This window comes from Panthera leo, chromosome B2, assembly GCF_018350215.1.
Source record: "Panthera leo isolate Ple1 chromosome B2, P.leo_Ple1_pat1.1, whole genome shotgun sequence".
NCBI classification, from domain to species: Eukaryota; Metazoa; Chordata; class Mammalia; order Carnivora; family Felidae; genus Panthera; species Panthera leo.
Window position 1 is genome coordinate 35,460,558 of NC_056683.1, and position 15,822 is coordinate 35,476,379.

Sequence of the window (15,822 nt, forward strand, 5' to 3'; positions counted from 1 at the left end):
CCTTACCCATTTAGCTCATCCCCCCTCCTACAACCCCTCCAGCAACCCTGTTTGTTCTCCATATTTATGAGTCTCTTATGCTTTGTCCCCCTCCCTGTTTTAATATTATTTTTGTTTCCCTTCCCTTATGTTCATCTGTTTTGTCTCTTAAAGTCCTCACATGAGTAAAGTCATATGATTTTTGTCTTTCTCTGACTGACTAGTTTCAGTTAGCATCATACCCTCCAGTTCCATTCACATAGTTGCAAATGGCAAGATTTCATTCTTTTTGATTGCCGAGTAAGACTCCATTGTATATATATACACCACATCTTCTTTATCCATTCATCCATCATCAATGGACATTTGGGCTCTTTCCATACTTTGGTTATTGTTGACAGTGCTGTTATAAACATGGGGGTGCATGTGTCCCTTCAAAACAGCACACCCGTATCCCTTGGATAAATGCCTAGTAGTGCAATTGCTGGGTCATAGGGTAGTTCTATTTTCAGTTTTTTGAGGAACCTCCACACTGTTTTCCCAAGTAATTAATTTTTTTAAAGTAAACTCTACACTCAACGTGGGGCCTGAACTCACAACCCTGAGATCAAGAGTCTCATGTTCTACCCACTAAGCCAGCCAGGGGCCCCCATGATAGATTTTAAAAAGTAACAAACAAATTTGTGTTTATCACATAGGAGGCAGAAGGTCGAGTTATTACTGCCCTTGACTGAGGTGATCTGGGAAGGCTTCAAAGAGGAAGCAGCATTTCAACTGGCTTTGAAGGATGAGCCTCAGTTTGTTCATCTGTAAAGTAAGGCATTGAACATGCAGACTGAGCTAAGAAATCCAGAGGCTAATTTTTTTCCTCATTAAACAAAGGATCAGTAAACTACGGCCTACTGACCAAGTCTGGCACAGCACCTGGGTTTATATAACCTGCAAGCCAAGGCTGTGTTTTATATATATATAAATATATTTTATATATCATTTTATTATATATATATAATTTATATGTCACATAAATTATAACATTATATATATATACATTATATATATACATTTTATATATATACATTATATATATATAAATGTTTATTTTTGAGAGAGAACACAAGCAGGGGAGGTGCAGAGAGACAGAGGGGGACAGGAGGATCAGAGGCGAGCTCTGCACCTACAGCAGAGAGCCTGATGTGGGACCCAAACTCACCAACCGAGAGATCACAACCTGAGCCAGAGTTCGACGCTCAACCGACTGAGCCACCCGGGCACCCCGGGTTTTATGTTTTTAAATGGTTGAAAAAAGATCAAACGAACAATAATATTTTGTAACATGTAAGGATTATATGAAATTTAATAGTGTTCATAAATAAAGCTCGTCCACGTAGGTATTGTCTAAGGCTGCTTTCATGCTACAATGGAAGAGTTGAGTAGTTTCGACAAAGACCTTATGGCTGGCAAAGGAAAAATATTTATTACCTGGCACTTACAAAAAAAGTTTGCTAACCCCTGCACTAGACCTACATTTTTCATAACACTTAGGGGAGAAGAGCTAACATTCATCCAGTACCTACTGTGTGCCCGACACTGTTCTGCATGCTTTGCATATATTAACTTATTTAATCTTTCAATGCTCCATGAGGTAGATACTATTTATTCCCATTTTACAGATGGGGAAAACTGAGGGACAGAGCAGTTGAGTACCGTGTCAAAGGTTACCTGCCTAAGAAGTGGCCGGGTCAGAGTTTGGACCCAGGCAGTCCATGTTCATTACCACTCTGTCATACTGCCACTTAAAAAAACTGTTTGTATGAATTAGTCAACTCAAGGTTCTTTCAGGGCCCAGGATCTGGAGGTCAAGAAAGTTCTTCCCCAGACTTCAGAGAATCGGGTAAGCAGTTCTGTTCTGTGGAAATATTCATTGTTGGCTCTAGTGAGCTGCCCTTTGCTTGAGCCTGGGTGGGGAGGAAGAGTTGGAGGCGGTAAAGGGAGGAGAAGGAGGATGGGGTGGGGAGGAGCAGGGAGCGGGGGTTAGGGGTGGGGCAGGGGCACATTTCTTGTAAATGTTGCTCAGCTCCTTCAACTGCTCTGCTGGTTCTTGGAAACCCTCACCACAAAGGACCTATCGACAACAGTGTTAAAGCAGATATGGCCTCATCCCCCAGTTCATTTCCTGCCCAGCCTTGCGCTAGTAACCCCGATTGCCAAGAGCAAGGTTGCAGTGACCCCTCAGCATCGCTGTGGGAGGAAGTGCAAAAATAAGCAGAACTAGGGTCAAGCTGAGGGGACAGTCCTTATTTTTATTTATCGTAACAGGATATCCGATGTACAGAATTTTTATTAATCGTAATCCTTGGTTCATGATACAGTCTCAAGCTCCCAGCATGACCTACTGTATTACTATATTTTATTATACTAGGTGAACTCACCATCCAACTCGAGAAGCAGACGTTAACAATGACATCCAGCTACCTAGATGATCCTCTCTTGGCCCACCCTTTGCCTTTCCCAGATGCAGTTCACTGTCCTAAATTTTGTATTTAGCAGTCTCTTACATCTCTCTAAAATTTTTCTTTTTTTTTTTTTTTTAATTTTTTAACGTTTATTTATTTTTGAGGCAGAGACAGAGCATGAACGGGTGAGGGTCAGAGAGAGGGAGACACAGAATGTGAAACAGGCTCCAGGCTCTGAGCAGTCAGCACAGAGCCCGACGCGGGGCTGGAACTCACGGACCGCGAGATCATGACCTGAGCCGAAGTCAGCCGCCCAACCGACTGAGCCACCCAGGCGCCCCTAAAATTTTTCTATTTAATGGGCACATGTTCCCGAATTATATAATGTCTAGTGTTCGTTGTTCTTGAACGTTATTAAAAGAGTATCACGTATGTAGGTAGTGATCTGGAACTTGTTCTTTTCACCCAACATCATGTTGTAAAGATTCATGCAGTTGTAGCACGTGGTTCCCTTTCACGCTAGAATATTCCACCGTATGGACAGGCATTTGGATCGTGGTTAGCGAAGGCCACTCTTTAGGGGAGGCCTAGGTTAAATTACTTAGGAGGTCAGCGCATGCGACCAGGCGTAGCCCTTGCCTGATACCCCAGGATGAAAGCTAGTGACGGTGTGGCTATTCCAGATTTATCCGCGGAGCACCTACCATTGTTCCAGGTGTCGCGCTGTAAACACTGAGAACTCCTTATGCATCAGGAGACAGAACCAGGCTTCTCTCATCTGTCCCCTTCCGCGTTCAGCGTGATGCCAGCCAATAGACGAGTGTCAGGGCAAAGCGAAGATCTGTGGTCGTGTGGGCTCCCAGGAAGCTCTACAGATCAGCCAGTGACTGGTGGTGTGTAAGTGGTGTGATGTGTGTGCGAGGTAGCGTGTGTGGTGCAGGAGGTGGGTGTGTACGTGGTGTGTGTGGACATGTGTGCCTCTGTACATGCACACTCATTCTTGGAGCGACTGCTTGCTCACCCCACGTGGAAAAGAGTTCTGTGTCTTCACCATGTGGCCTGGCTGCCTCTCTGCCCCACGTCTGCCCCATTCTCTTCTCTCACCTCTTTTCATCTCTTATCTTCCTCCAAATCTCCAACTCAGTCCCCTCCTCCATAACCGCCCTCCCGATTCTCTTCATTTTGTCCCCTGCTCCCTCCTCCAGGTGGCCCATCTCAATACACCTTTGAGGTCCACCTTTGCAACCTCCAAGAGCTGTTGGCCCCTCCCTCCTTCTGGAGACTCCCTCCTCTGGTTTCATAACCCCTGCTTTGCCTTAGACGTCTTTGCCCCTTAGGCCCAGTTTCCTTTCCCTCTCCTTGCCTTTATTTATTTACTTATTATTTATTTATTTATATTCTTAAATTTACATCCAAGGTAGTTAGCATATAGTGCAATAAGGATCTCAGGAGTAGGATCCAGGGATTCATCCCCTACGTAGACTACCCAGTGCTCATCCCAACCCCGCCTTGCCTTTAAGTTGGGGTGTTCTCGGGGCACCTGGGTGGCTCAGTCGGTTAGGCATCCGACTTCAGCTCAGGTCATGATCTCACAGTGTGTGAGTTCGGCCCAATTATCGGGCTCTGTGCTGACAGCTCAGAGCCTGGAACCTGGTTCGGATTCTGTGTGTGTGTGTGTGTGTGTGTGTGTGTGTCTGCCTCTCCCCTCCTCGTGCTTTCTCCGTCTCTGTCTCTCTCTCTCAAAGATAATAAACATTTTTAAACATTTCAAAAAAAAAATTAAAATAAAGATATAAAAAAAAGAAAGAAAATAAATAAATTGGGGCGTTCTTTCCCTTCCTCACCCCCAAGTGCCCTGTGTGGGTAGAACCCCTGCAGGAAACAGATGGCGTGCCGTGGGCAGATTGGGTCATGTGAGGAGAGTGTGAAAAAGAGCGATTTACAAAGGTGTGTGGGGCAGGTGTTGGGAAACCCTGAGGTGCAGTGCTATACCCTGGGGCTAGCAACAGTGGGAGAATTACCTGGCTCAGGCCTGAGGAATAGAGAAGGGGGCAGGGACTGGAACCGGATCAGTGTGGAGAAGCCTGCCTGACAGGAGCTGTGACCTTCATGGGAGAAAAGCAGTCTGGCCTGTGATCACCCCACGTGGAGGGAGCCAGAGGACTAAGTGCCCTGGAAGCTCTCTCTTTTCCACCCTCGGATCTGAACCCCTTGGCTGAACCCAATGTGGAGCCAGAAGGCAGGGAGTCTGAAGTGATGCAGTCCTCGAGGATCAGCGTCTGGGGGCGCAGAGCAAGATGGAGAATCTTGGGGAGTGGCGCTGGGGAGGCAGAGGAAGGCGCCCGCACCGTCATGGCAGGACCGTGCCTTGTCCCCTAGCTTCACTGACCATCTTCTCCGTGATGATGCCCATGAAGCCAGTACAGACTGCGCTCTGAGCTCCAGGCCAGGGGATCCATAGCCTTCCAGATATACTCCCAGGATCTCCCAGGAGCCCAGGAGCTGAATATCACTCGTGTGACCGCAGGAAAATGACTGTGACCTTTCCAGCCTCTGAATCCCACCCGGCCATAGCTCTCCTCCCAGATCCACTCACGAAGTTTCCAAGAGACACAGATGCCCACATATTTCCCAGGTAAAAAATAGTTTTTTTTTTCCCGCTTATAAAAATGACACATGCTTTTTAGTAAAAATAATGGTATAAAGGGGATTAAAAGCTATGTGATGAAATCTTTTTAGCACATCCAGACATCATACATATATATCCATCCATACATATATGTATAATATTTTTATACATACACATGTATTACTATATATGCTTTTACGAAACAGAGGTTAATTTTTGGTAACTTGTTCCGCCCGCCCCCCCATTGACAACATACTAATGAAAAGTTTCCAGAGCTCCTGGGTGGCTCAGTAGGTTAAACATCCAACTCTTGGTTTTGGCTTAGGTCATGATCTCACAGTTCCTGGGTTCAAGTCCCGCATCAGGCTCTGCACTGACAGTGAGGAGCCTACTTGGGATTCTCTCTCTCTCTCTCTCTCTCTCTCTCCCTCTCCCTCTACCCCTCCTGCGCTCTCTCTCTCTTGCTCAAAATAAGTAAACTTAAAAAAAAAAAAAAAAAAAAGAACTATAGGGGCACCTGGGTGGCTTAGTTGTTTGGGTGTCCAACTTCAGCTCAGGTCATGATCTCACATTCTGTGAGTTCAAGCCCTGCATTGGGCTCTGTGCTGACAGCTTATACAGGCTCAGAGCCTGGAGCTTGGTTCAGATTTTGTGTCTCGTCCTCTCTCTGCCCCTCCCCCACTCATACTCTGTCTCTGGCTCTCAAAAATGAATAAATGTTTAAAAAAAACTAGGGGCGCCTGGGTGGCTCAGTCGGTTGAGCGCCAACTTCGGCTCAGGTCACGATCTCGCGGTCCGTGAGTTCGAGCCCCGCATCGGGCCCCTGTGCTGACAGCTCAGGGCCCGGGGCCTGTTTTGGATTCTGTGTGTCCCTCTCTCTGACCCTCCCCCATTCATGCTCTGTCTCTGTCTCAAAAATAAATAAACGTTAAAAAAAACAAAACAAAACAAAACAAAACAAAACTATAGAGGGGCACCTGAGTGGCTCAGTCGGTTAAGCATCCGACTTTGGCTCAGGTCACGATCTCACAGTTTGTGGGTTCGAGGCCCACGTCTGGCTCTGAGCTGACAGCTGAGAGCCTGGAGCCTGCTTTGGATGCTGTGTCTCCCTCTCTCTCTCCCCTCTCCCACTCACACTCTGTCTCTCTCCCTCAAAAATAAATAAACATTAAAAAAATAAAAAAAAACTATAGATAAATATAATCATTTTGATATGGCCATAATATGGATGTACATTATTAATTTGTGTAATTTCCAATTTTCTACCATTATATATGAAATATTGTTACCGGATAAGGCTTTGGGCAGAGATTAATGGTTGCCTAGGCCACGATCCATTATTCTTTCTTTCTTGGTAACAGAACCCCTGATTTTTAGCTTGTCACATGACCTTCCTTAATATAGATCTATCTTTAATTTTAATTAAAAATTTATTATTATTATTATTTTAAGTAAGATCTATGCCCAACAGGGGCTTGAACTCATCACCCCAAGATTGAGATTTGCGTGCCCCACTGGCTGAGCCACCCAGGAGGTGCCCCTCTTTTTTTTTTTTAAACCAACTTTATTGAAGGATCGTTTACATACACTAAATAGTACCCATTTTAAGTGCATGATTGGATGTATTTTCACAAACATGCACGCCCCATGTAACCACTATCTCAATCAAGGTATAGAACACTTCCACTACCCCCAAAGGTTCGCCTGGTCCTTTGCAGTCAATCTGTCCATCCCACCCTCACCAGCCCCAGGCAACCACTGATCCACTTTCCATCACTATAGATTAGTCTTGCCTGTTCTAGAATTGCATTTAAATGGTGTCAAACAGCATGGGCTCATTTGTGAGGATGACCATTTATTGGGCGACAGACACTTTACAAATGCATAATCATTTCTCTTTCAGAAGTGAGAAAACCAAGCTCAGGAACGAAATAAAATTTACCAAGGTCACAGGGCTAGTAAATGGCAGAGAGTAGAATTCTGGTTAAGTTTCTCTGTCTGCAAGTTTAGGGCCTTTCCTTATACACCACACCGCCACTGTCGTTGGTTTTGCAAACGTCTTAAAAGATTAATATGTTAGGGGCAGATGGAAAGTCAAAGTTTACAGTCACGAAAAAGCGGGGCATGCCTGAGTGGCTCAGTTGGTTTAAGTGTCTGACTTCTGCTCAGGTCATGATCTCACAGTTCGTGAGTTCAAACCCTGAATCAGGCCCACTCTGTGCTGTCAGCACAGAGCCGCCTTCAGATCCTCCCTCCCCCTCTTTCTCTGCCCCTCCCCCGCTCTTGTACACGCGAGCACACACACACACACACACACACACTCTCTCTCTCTCTCCCTCTCTTTCAAAATAAATAAACATTAAAAAAAAATTTACAGGGGCACCTGGGTGACTCAGTCGGTTAAGCATCCGACTTTCGCTCAGGTCATGGTCTCATGGTTTGTGGGTTCAAGCCCCACATGGGGCTCTGCTCTGGAGCCTGCTTTGGATTCTATGTCTCTTCTCTCTCTGCCCCTCCCCTGCTCACACTCTGTCTCTGTCTCTCTCTCTCTCTCTCACTCAAAAATAAATAAACATTAGGGGCGCCTGGGTGGCTCAGTCGGTTAAGTGTCCGACTTCGGCTCAGGTCATGATCTCGCGGTCTGTGGGTTCGAGCCCCGCGTCAGGCTCCGTGCTGGCAGCTCAGAACCTGGAGCCTGTTTCAGATTCTGTGCCTCCCTCTTTCTCTGACTCTCCCCTGTTCATGCGTGCGCTCTCTCTCTGTCTCAAGAATAAATAAATGTTAAAAAAAAAATAAAAATAAATAAATAAACGTTAAAGAAAATTAAAAAAAATATTTACAATCATGAAGAAGCAAGAGTAAGGCACATGGAACACCTGGAGAACAGACAAGAGGCTACAGTAATCAAATGTTAAAATGCATTGTAACCAAGCGCCACAAATATGTTGTCTGCATTGTACAGATACAAACAGCTGCTGGAGGTCTAAGAAGAGAGGGTTGGCTAAACTGTCAGGGCAGGTTCTTAGTGAGGTTATCCATCTATCACCCTCGACATTTACTTTGGACAAAATCACGAAGCCGAGCTGGGAAAATCTGACTCGTGCGGGCGGGGGCAGGGGTGGATCTCAGGTCTTCTTCCTTCCTGTCTGGTCAAACCCATGTTGGAATCATAATTTAATAAGGCAAACACAGACCTAGTCCCCAAACCCCAGAACAGTGGCAGGAGGAGGGCAGCCGGGACACTTCAAGGAGTTTAAGGACAAGTGAAAAGAAGAGACAATTCTCCAGCTTCTACAGGGTCATGTTTCAGAAGTTTGTTTGTATGTCCTTTGTTTGGGATTCAACACATCTTCCCAGAGAAACCGCATTACAAATGGATGTTGGGCACTCAGATCCTCCCTCAAATGCTGAGTTAACACACGAGGTGGCTGAAATACTATACAACCGCTATGAAAACAGTGCAGGGGCAATTCTAGAACTCAGACAAAACAGTGGCTTGTGGACTCGTAGACAACTTAAGCTGTCGTCTAGACCTCCGTCCTACACGGTATGGGGATCTGCTCCACCGCATCCCTGTCCACACGCATTCTGCGTTAACCGGGTCCCATCCCTCTTGCTGGATAGAAAATTCTCCCTGGTTTCAAGCTGAAGTTTGTCTTCTGCTACCTTCCCCTCCTCGGTCCTAGCTCCATTCTGAGACTCCATACGAACCCGATCGCTTTCTCATGTGACCAGTCTTCAAAGAGTTTATGAATGTTCATTTTTCTATTTTTTCACCTTTCCTGTGTGTTTGACATTTTTCATAACAAAAAGTTGTAGGAGATTTTGGGAAAAATTTCAAGTGAGTGAGTATTTTCTCTGTGAAATTGGCAAGGACAGAATATAGTCATCGGGAAAAATGATTGGCCTTCTTGACAAAAACGTGACCACGACGTACCCAGCTCGTCAGACATTTATCAGGGGCAAGAGCGTGAGAGAAGAGCCAGCCAACTGCAACACTTACATGACTGGTAGGAGCCTAAGACATAAACCCTTTCTCTAGGTTGTTGTAAGGAGTATTTGAGACCATGTCAAAGAAAGCACAGGCTGGGCCAGACGTACAGAAGGTGTTACTGAATACCATCAATTCTCATTATTCATGGTAGCTGTGTTCTAGAAAGTGGCTGTGAACCCTGGACCACCTTGCTTCTAGGGGAATACGGGTTCCTACAAGCCTCTGATTACAAACATTCCATGTGTTTTCCTGCTTAAAGACATCTATTTTTTTTTTAATGTTTATATATTAATTTTGAGAGAGAGAGAGAGAGAGAGAGAGAGAGCAGGGGAGGGACAGAGAGAGAATCCCAAGCACTCTCCTTGCTCAGCATGGAGTTCCATGCAGGGCTTGATCCCACAAACTGTAAGGTCATGACCTGAGCTGAAACCAGGAGTCAGATGCTTAACGGACTGAGCCACCCAGGTGCCCCAAGACATCTCCTCCCCCACCCCCCAAGACATCTTATTTATTTTTTTTAATTTTTTTAAACGTTTATTTATTTTTGAGACAGAGAGACAGAGCATGAATGGGGGAGGGTCAGAGAGAGGGAGACACAGAATCTGAAATAGGCTCCAGGCTCTGAGCTGTCAGCACAGAGCCCGACGTGGGGCTCGAACTTACGGACCACGAGATCATGACCTGAGCCGAAGTCGGACGTTTAACTGACTGAGCCACCCTGACGCCCCCCAAGACATCTTATTTAATGTATATATTAACTCATTCACATTGAGCTCATGGCCAATAGTCCTGTAACTCACACCTGAGGGAAGCTTATCCAACACATGTGTTTTCTCCATGAGGCATGGTCACTTAGGGACACTAGACAGCACCTCATCACCACATTTGGGGCAGTTTTAAACAACAATGTCACCAACAAAAAGCACAAAAATGGCAACACCTAAGCGGCTTGGTTGGTTGATCATCGACTTCGGCTCAGGTCATGGTCCCATGGTTCGTGAGTTCGAGTCCCACATCAGGCTCTGTGCTATTTGTGCAGAGCCTGCTTCAGATCCTCTGTCCCTCTCTCTCTGCCTCTCCTCTGCTCATGTTCTCTCAATCAAAAATAAATAAATATTTTTTTTGAAAAGCACAAAAATGTGAAAAACACAGCAGTAAATATATCACAAATACTGATTCATTTTGTTTTGTTTTGCATTTGAACTTTCTTTCATATATTTTGTTTCTTTGGAGAAACATGAGGTAGGCCAGGGAAATGATATCCCCCCCTTTTTGTTTTGTTTCTTTTCTTTTTCTTTTTCTTTCTTTTTTTTAAATTTTTTTTTAACTTTTATTTATTTTTGAGACAGAGAGAGACAGAGCATGAACGGGGGAGGGTCAGAGAGAGGGAGACACAGAATCTGAAACAGGCTCCAGGCTCTGAGCTGTCAGCACAGAGCCCGACGCGGGGCTTGAACTCACGGACCGCGAGATCGTGACCTGAGCCGAAGTCGGACGCCTAACCGACGGAGCCACCCAGGCGCCCCTTCTTTTTCTTTTTAAAGTAATTTCTACACCCAACCTGGGGCTCGAACTCAATCCTGAGATCAAGAGTCACATGCTCCCCTGATTGAGCCAGCCTGGCGCCCCAAGGACAATGGTCGTCTCCGCACTTTATAAATGTTTAGAGTGACAAGGCTCGAGTGTCAGAGATAAGACTAGTGCCAGGATTTTACCCTTCTGTCCCAGGACTTGTCCACCACAAGTGTATTTTGGTTTCGGTTACCACAAAGTGTCATTATTCAAGCCTACTTAACTGAATTTTGAAATCTTTATATTTCCAGTCATCTAGAGACTCAGTGAAGGAAGTCGTTTGTTTCTGCAATGATTTATTTATAGCAGCATGGACTCACGGGTATTTATTTTGTGGGTTACAAAATCCAATACGATTGTTACTTATTTTGTGGCTCAAGCCTTGACCCCGCCTTGGCCATTGAGAGTGCTTTCAGGTTGGTTCTCGTGTCCTTTCCAGGAACTTAGGTGCTCCAGGCTCATCTGGTGCTTTCCCTTCCCAGCCCTGGAATCAACCACTTCTCCAAGGAACCTTGGTTTCTTTCCCTGAAGAAAGGCCTTGAAAAAATAAATCTGGGCGCCTGGGTGGCTCAGGCGGTTGAGTGCCCAGCTTTCGATTTTGGCTCAGGTCATGACCCCTAGGGTCATGGGATTGAGCCCTGAGTGGAGTTCCATATTCAGCATGAAGCCTGATAGATATTCTCTCTCTCTCTCTCTCTCTCTCTCTCTTTCTCTCTCTCCTCCACTCCTTTCCCCTGCTCATGCTCTCTCTCTCTCAAATAAAAAACAAAATCTTTATGGGGTATCCGGGTGGTGCAGTTGGTTAAGTGTCCGACTCCTGATTTTGTCTCAGGCCATGATCTCAAGGTTTGTGAGATCGAGCCCTGCATCTTGTTCTTCTACTGACAGTGTGGAGCCTACTTGGGATTCTCTCTCTCCCTCTCTCTGCCTCTCCCTTACTTTCTCTCTCTCTCCCTCAAAATAAATAAGTAAACTTAAAAAAATCTTTAAAAGCAAAATCTGGGCTCTAGATGTGCTCAATTGCTACTGGGGTATTACTGCTTCTACACCTTCTCAGGGGTCAGAGCTAGGAAATACACGCATACATACTCATCCATGCATGAGCACAGCTCTGTGTTTACTTCTGTATCTATCCGTGATACCGATTAAGGAGCACTTTTTTTTTTTTAATGCTTATTTATTTATTTATTTATTAAAAAAAAATTTTTTTTTTTAACATTTATTTTATTTTTGAGACAGAGAGAGACAGAGCATGAATGGGGGAGGGTCAGAGAGAGGGAGACACAGAATCTGAAACAGGCTCCAGGCTCTGAGCTGTCAGCACAGAGCCCCACGCGGGGCTTGAACTCACGGACTGCGAGATCATGACCTGAGCCGAAGTCGGCCGCTTAACCGACTGAGCCACCCAGGCGCCCCAATGCTTATTTATTTTTGAGAGAGAGTGAGACAGAGTACAAGCAGGAGAGGGGCAGAGAGAGAGGGAGACACAGAATCCGAAGCAGGCTCCAGGCTCTGAGCTGTCAGCACGGAGCCCAAGGCGGGGCTCAAACTCAAGAACCGCGAGATCATGACCCGAGCGAAGTCGGACGCTTAACCGACTGAGTCATGCAGGTGCCACTTAAGGAGATTTTCATGAAGGTCGTTCCTGTCTTTACAGTGTAGTATATAGTAGGTTTACAATAAATATTTTCTGATTTGAATTGCATTAATTAGATAATTAGAGAACAATGTGATGCAGAAAAGTGTTTGAAGATTGAAAGAAAGCAAGACAAAGGAATTTTTGTCGATGGTGACATTGAGGGGGCCCAGGCTTGAGGGTGCCTGGCTGGCTCAGTCTATAGAGCATGTGACTCTGTCAGGGTCATGAGTTCAAGCCCCACATTGGGTGTCGAGCTCACTTTAAAAAAAAGTCTGAAGGGGCCCAGTCTTGGATTCAGAGATCTGAGTTCTAGGACCAGCGCTTGCCATGTATAGCCCCAGGACCTTGAGTCAGTTACCTAACCTCTATGAGTCTAAGTTTCCCCATCAATTAGAAGGGGCAGCAAGTGGGCTAAATGATCTTTAAGATTTTTTTTCAGCTTGGGAACACAAAACATCACATTGCTCATTTGCTTAAAACCTCTCGTAAGGACAGGAAGTTTCTCTCTCTCTCTCTCGCTCCCTCTTTTTAATACAATCCATCATAATGAGTGTCATTTACAATATGGCCTGGGGTGTGTGTATAAGCACATGTACACATATGAACACATACTCATGCATATAGACATACACACACGTATGTGTATTAGGGATTGGTCTGAGATAACGTACTAGAAATGTTAGCGTGCCTTCAATAAGATAGATGTTAACTTCTCTTTCACATAACTTGACTTCTCTTTCATAATCCGGGGGTATGCTTTTCAGGGCACTGACACACTGAACACATACATAGCTTCTAATTCTGGGCCTAAAGTGACTGCTCCAGTTCCTGCCATCATGTCTGTATCCCAGCCAGCGGGAAAAGGGAAAGACAAAGAAGTCCATTCTTTCTTAGGAGCATGACTCAGAGGTGGCACTCCCTACCATGCTCACACTGCACTGGTCAGAACTTACTAACATGGACCCACCCGACTGCAAAAGAGGCTGAAAAATGTAAATTTTTCAAAATGGTTATTTAATTTTGAGAGAGAGAGAGAGAGAGAGAGCAAGAGCGGAGGAGGTGCAGACACAGAGGGAGACAGAGGATCCAAAGTAGGCTCTGCGCTGACAGCAGAGCCCCACGTGGGGCTCGAACTCACAAACCGCGAGATCGTGACCCGAGCCAAAGTTGGACGCTCAACCGACTGAGCCTCCCAGGTGCCCCAAGGCTGGAAAATGTGGCTTTTAGCTCGGCAGCCATGTGCCAACACTTGGGGATCCGATATGAAAACAAAGACGAGAATGGGTTGATGGAAAACTTGTGGCATCTGGGTCAATGTATATAAATGAGATAACAGTTTCACAAAATGGTACTTACTCTTTTTAAACAATTTTTTTAGATGTCTATGTTTTTTTTATTTTTCTAAGTAATCTCCACCCCCAATGTGCGGCTCGAACTCACGACCCCCAAGACCAAGAGTTGCGTGCTCTACTGACTGAGTCAGCCAGGCACCCCTAAAAGGCTGCTTACTCTTCACGCAAAGAGTATTGTGTCTGTTTATTCTCGTCTATTCCACTCAATTTTCTTTTCATTTTTAAAAGTACTGGTCTTGACCTACCTACCTGATTTCACATACTCAGATGGGTTACAACCCTCAGCGTGAGCAACACTTTCCCAGAGCACAGTGCAAATGCCTTGGCACAGTGCGGTGGTCTCTTCAAGACACGGCTGCCGCTCGCTCTGCCACCTCCCTTCTGGCTGTTGCCACGAGCACTGTGGCAGCCCCGCGGAGCTCCCACACCCTCAGACACATCATCATGTTCCCCACCTCCTTGTCTTTGCACTTGGCTGTTCCCTCCATCTGGGATGCCTTCTGCCCTTCCCTCAATCTTCGCCTACGCCAACCGCCCCCCCCCACCCCCAGACTATCAGCCTGGCAAACCGTCTTCATTGTTAAAAGCCCAACTCGTATGCCTCCTCTTCTAAGAAGCCTTTTCTTACCTGTAAGTCCCCTGCAGGGCTGGTACCTCCTTTGGTGGTATCTCTGCTTCCCCCCTGCGTAGAAGCCACTTCTTGCCCAGCTTCACAATTAATGTTGTGAATGTCAGCTGTCAGCTTCCCCTCCTGCCTGTGAGCCCCTCAAGGGCAGGAGGGCAGGTCTCATTCATTCTTCTACAACCAGTACCCTTCTCAAGGACCAGCACAAAGTCCAGGTCCAATGCACATTTGCCAAACTGACCAGAAGATCTTCCGATCTCTTTTGGAGGAAGGGAAGCCTGACCTGATCCCCTTAGGCTGAGTTACTTGTGTCTTTGCTTTGCGCTCGGAACGCCTTCATGGAGCCTCACACGCTGCCTGGATCTGATCAGTTGCAGACACTCTGGAGCCAGGTTGCCTGGGCTCAAATCCCAGGAGTGTACTCTATGCGTTAATCCAGAAGACAGACTTAACCTTCCCGGGCCTTGGTTTTCTCATCTGTGAGATGGGGAGGACAACGTGATTTATTTCATAGCATTGCTGTGAGGATCAAACGGGTTCGTTCATTTGGAGCACTGCCTAGGAGACACTCACCTAGCCTTAGTTATTTGGTCTATCCGTGCATTTCTCTCCGCTGGACATTCGGCACCTGGAGGGAAGCCCTCTATCTCCCTTGGTGCTTTCTGTACAGGCTTGCTTAGAGTCGCACTCCTTAAATGCGGACTTTAATTGGCAAATCACCTGGAAGTTCAGACCAGTGTCGTTTCCAGGTCTGGTTAGCCTGTGGGAATTGTGATAAAGGGCAGGTTAATGAATATCTTGCCAAGTATAACCTACTCAGGGAAAGGTGGCCAGAGGAAACCAAGCCTGCAACATCTACTCACATTTTTTTAGCCATTCAACAAGCGTGGCAGACAAAGGAAAACTTGTGGACTTGTTTATTAAGACTGCCAACAATTTTTTAATGTTTACTTATTTTTGAGAGACAGAGTGTGAGCAGGAAAGGGACAAAGACAGAGGGAGACACAGAATCCAAAGCAGGCTCCAGGCTCTGAGCCGTCAGCACAGAGCCCGACGTGGGGCTCGAACCCACGAACCGTGAAATCATGATCTGAGCCCAAGTCGGATGCTTAACCAACTGAGCCACCCAGACGCCCCTAGACTGCAACAATTCTTTGACCAAGTCTGAACTACCCTGAGGGAGTGAGGGGAAATGTTTTGTTACAAGCGTGGAGTTGGCTGGGAAACAGTGGGCAGAGGTAGACAGGTGCTTGTCTGTGTAACAGAGGGGTCTCCCGAGGGGCAGAGCTGGGCCTCCCAAGGATCAGGATCAGCTGCAGGAAACTGGAGACCCCCACGGGTATTTGAGGCAGGAAGGGATTGAATATAAGGAATCGGTTCCTTCACAATCTTTGGAAGGGTGCAAGAGGTTTCGGGCTGGGCCTCTGGGATGACTCCTGGAATAACAGTGCCGAACCGCCTCACTGGGAGAGCGGTTGCCGTTGCCCCCTCGTTAAAGTGGGAAACAGGGGCCACCCTTGGCACTGTTGATTTTCAGGAAACACCACAGCTGTAACCCAGGGATCAGGAAGTTACAGCA

The 15,822-nt window shown here is 46.2% G+C and overlaps 1 long non-coding RNA gene across 1 annotated transcript in view; it reads left to right on the forward strand.

The window, feature by feature from the left end:
• The first annotated feature begins 4,296 nt into the window (after positions 1-4,296).
• The window catches only part of LOC122219853, a 35,941-nt gene continuing 24,415 nt past the window's right edge, over positions 4,297-15,822 (forward strand). Inside the window, exon 1 of the long non-coding RNA XR_006202578.1 lies at positions 4,297-5,067. This is a non-coding gene — a long non-coding RNA (uncharacterized LOC122219853). The remainder of the gene's footprint in view (positions 5,068-15,822) is intronic.